The following is an 8,299-nucleotide window of genomic DNA, read 5'->3' as shown; positions in this document are numbered from 1 at the left end:
CTGAACCCTCAATTTCTATATTTCAACTATTTTATAATCATTTTTATGCATTTGTTTTATTTTCCTTCATCTTCTATTAACTCCAACTGCTGACAAGAATACCTATAGCTCTATAGAGAACAATTTGAAATGTGATAAGGTTCATAATTTGAACTGTAATAAAGTACATAGAAGATGACGGAAGAGAGAAACAGAGAAAGCTCCTAGATGGAACTTAGTAAAAAGATGTTACTACTTCTGTTGTCATTTATAAATTCAAATACATTACAGGAATTCCCTGTCGGTCCACTGGTTAGGACTCTGCACTCTCACTGCTGAGGGTCCAGGTTCAATCCCTGGTTGGGGAACTAAGATCCCACAAGCCATGAGGCATGTGCCCCCTCCCCCCAAAAATTCAAATTCATTCCTAATCAAAAATTTAGTTTTATTGTGAGGAACTTAATAGAATTTAAGACTCACATGGAAAAATAAAGTTCACGGATACCTAAGTCCACTCTGAAGAGAAGCAATAAAGAAGATTTACTCTGCTAGATTTTGAAATATACAACCAAGCTATAGTAACAAAACAGCATGAACTATGGTTAAAAAACAGACCAATGGAGCACAAAGGTGGTACCAACTTGCCAAGGAAATGAGAACCGTCATATGGAAATATAAAACTGGATTCCTGCCTATCACCATATATACATATAGACTGTTGAGGTGGATAAAAGACCTAAACGTGGAAGATAAAACTATATGTATAATAGGTAGTATAAATTTTATGACAGAGGGATAGGGAATAATTTATTTCACAAAGCCCACATAGTAAAATCTTGATGAACTACATTACATTAAAGATTTAGATTTCTTTGTTCACTAAAAGAACACAATGGACAAAGTTAATAGAAAAGTGACAAGCTAGGAGAATACCTGTCAAGTTTAAAACCAGCTAGGGAATATGTGGAATACACAAAGAATTTATGTAAATCAATAGGAAAAACATAACATCTTCCAGTGGACAAATGTGCACTAAATTTGAAGGGGAGATTTACAGAAGAGAAAAATGCAAAAGACATCAAGTATATCAAGAGATGATCAAATTCATCTGTCAGATAATAGCAACAAAAAGGTATCATTTTACACCCACTATCCAGAAAGAGGGAAAATTAGAAAACTTACCAATGATAAGTATTGGAGGGAGTATGGGTACATAAACACTCATAATGCTGGTGGCAGTACGGACTGGTAAACCACTCTGGAGGTAACCTGAGAGTACTTTGTGAAATTATACTGTCTTACAGTATCTGAGCTGTATACATATGCCCTATGGCCCAGCAATTCTATCAGTCTAGATGCCAAGTAAGTATTTTTGGTACTTTCCAGGAGGGTCTATGTCTGAGGCTGTTCACAGTGGCCCTGTTGGTGGTAAGAGATAAGATGAAGACAGTATGAGTGTCCACTCCTAGGGGAGGATACAAGTAAACTGTGTTCTGGGCACACTGTTAACAAACCATTAGCGTACGATGCAACAGGTTAGGTGTACACGTAGCAATATTTATGGACCTTAAAACAATGCTGAGTGGAAAAAATAAAACAGGATATATAACACATTTACATAAATTAAAATGCAGGTACAATAAATTCAAAATATGAAACTGGATATTTGATAAGAAACACTCATCGACAAGTACATAAACTTTGAAAACTGGGTTTTTTTAATGACAGAATTGGGGCTTCCCTGGTGGCGCAATGGTTAAGAACCCGCCTGCCAATGCAGGGGACACGGGTTCGAGACCGGGTCTGGGAAGATCCCACATGCCGCAGAGCAACAAAGCCTGCGTGCCACAACTACTGAGCCCACGTGCCTAGAGCCTGTGCTCCGCACCAAGAGAAGCCACCACAATGAGAATCCCTCGCACTGAAACGAAGAGTAGCTCCCGCTCGTCACAACCAGAGAAAGCCCACGCACACCAACAAAGACCCAACGCAGCCAAAAATAAATAAAATAAATTTAAATGGCAGAATTGGGGATAAAGGGGGATGTCCAAATGCCAGCATGCACGCATGCAACAACACAAGTAGGGCTCTATGGAAATTTATGTTTACACACACGTGTGTGTGTGTGTGTGTGTGTATATATATATATATATATATATATATCTATATCAAACAGAAGTTTTACAAAATAGCATTCTTATTACAAGTCATGTGCTCTCTTTATATTTTGTTTCCTATGTTTAATGCTGATCTCTATCTACTAAAAATTGATTGCATAACCTACATGGTTAAAACTTTTGATTGTAAAGCATGGATCTAGACAATAATAAGGGCATTATAGTGAGTTCCTGGAATAATAATAATAGTCATGCATTCATTATCAATTCAAGCACAGAAAGCGGAATTGAGAAAAAGCCTCTCTTGTGCCGCCTTGTCCCAGAGATTCACATCCACAGGGAATGACCACGAGTCTGGGCTGCTCCTTGTCATGTGATTCAGACCTAAACAGCACTTCTGGAGAGTGAACTTTTCACCCCTACTTCAGCCCTGCCTTGTCTAAGAAAAACTAAAGCGGGAACTGCTATATCACTTGCTAAAGCATAAAGAGGTATTTTAAAACATAAAAGAACACTAAAATATTCCTTAAAAACATTTATATACTTATAAACAATAGTATGTAGATATAAGAAAATACGTTCCCTCTCTTGGAAGTGAAAGTTGGAAGATATGCAAAGGGTAGACGTGCTAAGGACCAGAACAATAAAACAAAAAAACCTTGGAAACAGGAGTAGGTTACACAGAGTTCAAGAGAGCAAGAAGCTAAGTCCGAGTAGGAGGTGAATGCTGCAGGAGACTAGAAAGTCCATCTGTGCTTCCCAGTTGGCAGCTCAATAAAAATTAAAAGTAAACAAAAATTTCTACTCCAAATCAAGTGAAAATTACCATTTGAGGGCAGCTTTAGGTCCTCCTTATATCAGAAGGTCATATCAGAAACCACATTTACTGGGTTAGTACCGAAAATAGTCATTTTAAAGAAGTTTAACAGGGTTAGACACTTCGGGGGTAAATGATGTAAAAAAGAAAATAGTACAATAAAGAGCAGGGCACAGAACTTGTTTCTACCTTTGCAGCTGCACCCAAGTTCAGAGATGAGACTGTGTGAAGAGGTTTAGAAACAGAACACCACACCCCTCCACAGTCACAGAGGCCACAGTACTCTGAACAACACCGCCCGTCACCCCAACAAGCACACCCTTGGAAAGCCTTCCCTGTGCAGAGATAGCCGGGCTGGATGAGCTTGTGTTTGAAGTTGGCATCTACCTAGGGCTATAATCAACTACTCAGAAAACAGAATTAAGTGAGAAGCGGCATTATGAAAACAAATAAAAATCTAAAAATAACTAGGTTGCACAGAATTCTATATAACAAAAAACACCTGGAGAAGAAATATAATTTGTACAAGGGGAGGAATGACTTCTGGCCTATCAGATAGAAAAAAATGTAAAGAGCCAGCTATGCAGATAAGACAGAAAGAAAGGGAAGAAAGCTAATATGCTCTAGCAGGTACATTTAAAAGGGATGGGCACTGAGGAGCCACAGGTTGTTTAGTGTATTTACCGGTTGCTCGTCCTTCACTCACAGGTATTCACAAAGTACAGAAGTACACATACGATGTTAAATATAACGACCAGCTACTTTCAACTTTGATGAAAATATAGCAAGAGAACAGCAATACTGAAACATACCATTTATTGAAAAGGCTCTTTACAATATACAATTGCTAATGCTTATAACAATTCTGCAAGGTAAATAATATCCTCTTTTACAGATGAAGAAACATCATTATAGATGCTAAAAAAAAAAGTCCTTTAACCTAGATGCCAAAGGATACACAGGAAGAACTAAGTTGCAGAGCCAAGATTTAACCCAAAGCGTTCTTCATTCAAAATGTCTTTTCATTAAGGGTAATGACTCTAAAAATATACTTGAATGAAAATTAAGTGCCACATGAAAAAGAATTTCCTCCATTCAAAAATACTGGAACGGGTTAAACTCTGGAATTGTAAACTACCAATGTCAGTTTCCTGGTTTAAATTATTTTACTAAGGTTATTGAAGATACCATAATTGAGGAAGCTGGGGGAAGGGTACATGGAAATTCTATTATTTTTGCACACTTTTGTGACCTAAATTATTTTTATACAATTTTTTCTTTTTTTAAAATAAATTTATTTATTTTATTTATTTATTTTTGGCTGCACTGGGTCTTCGATGCTGCGCAAGCGCTTTTCTCTAGTTGTGACGAGTGGGGGCTACTCTTTGTTGCGGTGCACAGGCATCTCACTGCAGTGGCTTCTTTTGTTGCGGAGCATGGGCTCTAGGTGCACAGGCTTCAGTAGTTGTGGCTCGCAGGCTCAGCAGTTGTGGCTCGTGGGCTTTAGGCACAGGCTCAGTAGTTGTGGCACCCGGGCTTAGCTGCTCTGCAGCATGTGGGATCTTCCCAGACCAGAACACGAACTCGTGTCCCGTGCATTGGCAGGCAGATTCTTAACCACTGTGCCACCAGGGAAGCCCCACAAATTTTTTTTTTTTTAAATAATGGGAATGATCTTCTTGGAAGGTTAGCTAGCTTTTTCTCTTTGGGTATACAGTTGACCCCCTATATCCACGGGTACAAATTTGCAGATTCAAACAACTATGTATCAAAAATATTCAGAAAAAAACTCCACCAAGTTCCAAAAGGCAAAACTTGAATTTGCCACAAGCCTGGCAACTATTTACATAGGATTTACACTGTATTTACAACTATCTACATTATTACATTTACATTGTACTAAATAATCTAGAGATGATTTAAAGTACAAGGGAAGATGTTATTTGCAAATACTACACCATTTTATACAAGAGAGTTGAGCGCCCAGGTCTTTTGATACCTGTGGTGGTCTTGGAACCAATCTCCCGTGGATACCGAGAGAATGAGAAACAACTTTGTATAGGTATCAACATATATTTATATGCAGTATATTTGAGATATAGTTCATATGTAAATATATATTTGATGTATATATAGGAGATAAATATTTCTTTTGAAGATGTTTTTCAAAGCTAATTCTCAGTTGTCTGCAGTGACCAACATATACCACAAGAAATAAAATATTGGATCCCTTCTACTCCCCCATTCAATACTGATAAAGTTTCATTAAATACCTGTGAGACCACATGGCACTGCACTCACTACTTCATCTATACCAGTTTATATGCTACCACTCCCAGGTGTTTCATGTTCGTCTATCATGTTAACATACAGAAACCAGGGAAAGAGCTACCATTCGTATCTAAATTGAACATCATGAGAATCAAATGCCCAGCTGACACGAAAAAGAATGTTGGAAAGGAAATTTACTCTTTGTCCCTAAGAATCACTAAGCCCCTTTTCTGTCCAGTAAATAATTTTTAAACAGCTCCCATGTATTGAGCGCCTTCTGTGTGTCGTTAAATCCATTTACCATCGTAACAACGCGGAAGTAGGAATTAACACGCCCATTTTACATATAGAGAAAGCAAGTCAGATTGATGTGCAGAAGTTGTGCACCTATTCAGTGGTAAAGTGGGGATTCAAACTCAGATCTATACGACTCTAAAGATGATACAACTTCCACTGACTCTGCCCCTCTGCCCCTTTTCATTTCTATGCTTAAAAAGCATAGACTCTCTTACTCATTAACCAAATCCTAATAGCAAAATATCCATTCTGAGCACATTCAGACGTTAAGGAAAAAAAAAAAATCTTAATATTCATGCCTGGCTCCTATTTGAAGTTAAAGTTTGTTACTAAAGCTGAAGAAAATCTTAAAAGTATGAAAGAAATGCAAGTGGTATTCCAAGTAACAATATGTGTGCACTCAAGTGGGAAACATGAGAAGAGGATCTGCCAGATTCGTTTTTGGCCTCATGTGATACTATCTCACTGATCTGGGTCCAACTTACATTTGTTTCTCTCTCCCTTTCCCTCCCCCATTTCCTCTTCATTCCAGAAGCATATGAAAACCATAGCAAAGAAATTGGATAGAGTTTCCAAGAACGCACAGCACTATCACATCATAGACGGGAATGGCCATCCAGTCCAAGCATAACCTTATTTCAACTAAGAAAAATCTAAAAACACTAAAACAAATCTTTATGGGATGAAAAATAATAACTGCAAACAAAATTATCTAAATATTGATTATGATGACAAATAGATTTTTGGAGAGGAAAGCTCCAAAGAACTAATTAAATATGCCTTTTCATTTGTGCTTATGCACAGGGCATTATAATTTACTATGAGTCAACCTTGAGTTGCATGTACTTTTTAATTCAAATTTTTTAAGTCTTTAATTATGCTTAATTCTACTTCCAGCTTTTGTTCCCCGGCACTGATCCCTATCTGTGCAACTCTGATGCTAATGAATCTCAGATTTCCGATATTCGTAACGAAACCTCATGAGAATTCAGCGTTAGTTTTGATGGTCCACAGATTTCATGGCACTGCCCTTGACATCTATCTACATTAGGAAATTTTTTAGTGTAACATATGTAACTGGTAGTATTGTTTTTTTAAAAGAAACAATTCTTGATCAGTTATGCTTTTAAAAAAGGTCAAGGTAAAAATGGCTAGTTGATTTGTATTTTTTTAAAGTCACCTCAGCGTTTTCTCCCTATGGTGATATTTTATGGTGTCTCCAGTTCTTTCCTTCCTACTTCTTGGTAAATTAAGGCACTGTACTGTATTAGTACAATAGTAAAGAAAATATAACTTTCTAGAAAACCAAACATATGGGCTTAAAAATCCTGTCTTCTCTCCCAGACAACCAAGTATTAACTAACAATTAATAGCAATGAATTCTCCCACTCATATTCAGGTGTCCAGGTAATAATGCTACGAAGTCTAATCAGCAAGTTCCCTACCCTCCTTCACCTGTCCCCCAAAAAGGTAAGACTAAATAACTGTGTCAGACAGTGTGTTAATCCAGGGAGGTACCACAGGAAATGATATTTTAGTACCCTCCCTAACACATACACACTCAAATGGAGGAGATAAAGTTAACAGACAATTATAATCCAGCATGATGAGGGATGTTACAAGGATAAACACAGGGTGCTATGGAAATATATAGGAGGGAATTTTAACACAATCTGAAGAGGGAAGGAGTTAGGGGTGTCCAGAAGAGACTAGGAGATAAGGAACTACTTTACATCCCCTAGGATGGCTATAGATAAAAACACTGGCAATAACAGGTGTTGGGGAAGATGTAGAAAAATGGGAACCCTCGTGCATCATATCAGTACATCACCTGTGAGAATGTAAAATGGTCAGCTGCTTTGGGAAACAGTTTGACGGTTCCTCAAAATGTTAAAGAACTACTCTATGACCCAGTCATTTTCCCTCCTACATATACACCCGAGAATGGAAGACGTGTCCACAAAAACTTGTACACGAATGTTCACACCAATATTATTCAAAATAGCCCCAAAGTGGAAACAACCCAAATGTCTGTCAATTGATGAATGGATCGATAACATGTGGTACATTCCAAAATGAACTATTCTTCAGTCAAAAGAAGAGAGTATTGATAAATGCTGGAAAACGTATGAATGTGGATGAACCTTGAAAACACGATGCTAAATGAAGGAAGCCAGACATAAAAGGCCACAAATTGTATGATTCCATTTATATGAAATGTCCAAAATAAGGAAATTCCTAGAGACCAAGTAGATTAGTGGTTTCCAGGGTGGTGCGAGGAAGCCGGAGGGGAAGAGGGAATGAAGAGTGACTGCTAATGAGTATGGAGTTCTATTCAATGGTGATAAAAATATTCTGGAATTAGATCATGATCATAGTCTTAGAACTTGGTGACTATACTAAAAGCTACTGAATTGACTGAACTGTACACTGCAAAATGGAAAAGTTTAAGGCATATGAATTATATCTCAAAAGAGAAACAAGAAATAAGAGTGGGCAGGTATTAACAAAATTAAGGGTCAGAAAAAAAAGACGACAAAGAAGAAACAAAGGGCAAGAATGGTAGATGGTAAAGAGAAGGGGAGAAATTGACGTGGGTTGAGACCATGGCGAGAAGGGCACTGAGTGGGACTGAGGGAGTGGCCCACCTTCCACTGGTGGCAAAGGCGGTACAGAGGTGAGTGCAGCTTCATTGTGTGGACGTGAAGACAGAAGGTGAGGAAGGTGGCGTCCAAAGCTTCTCTTATAACCATATGGCAAGCTGGTAAGGTAGGAACCTTGAAGTGAATGGAGAAAGGTAAGAACCACCTCTATCGAG

This window comes from Lipotes vexillifer, unplaced genomic scaffold (assembly GCF_000442215.2).
Source record: "Lipotes vexillifer unplaced genomic scaffold, Lipotes_vexillifer_v1.1 scaffold428, whole genome shotgun sequence".
Taxonomy (NCBI): domain Eukaryota; kingdom Metazoa; phylum Chordata; class Mammalia; order Artiodactyla; family Lipotidae; genus Lipotes; species Lipotes vexillifer.
This window is presented reverse-complemented; position numbering follows the sequence as displayed.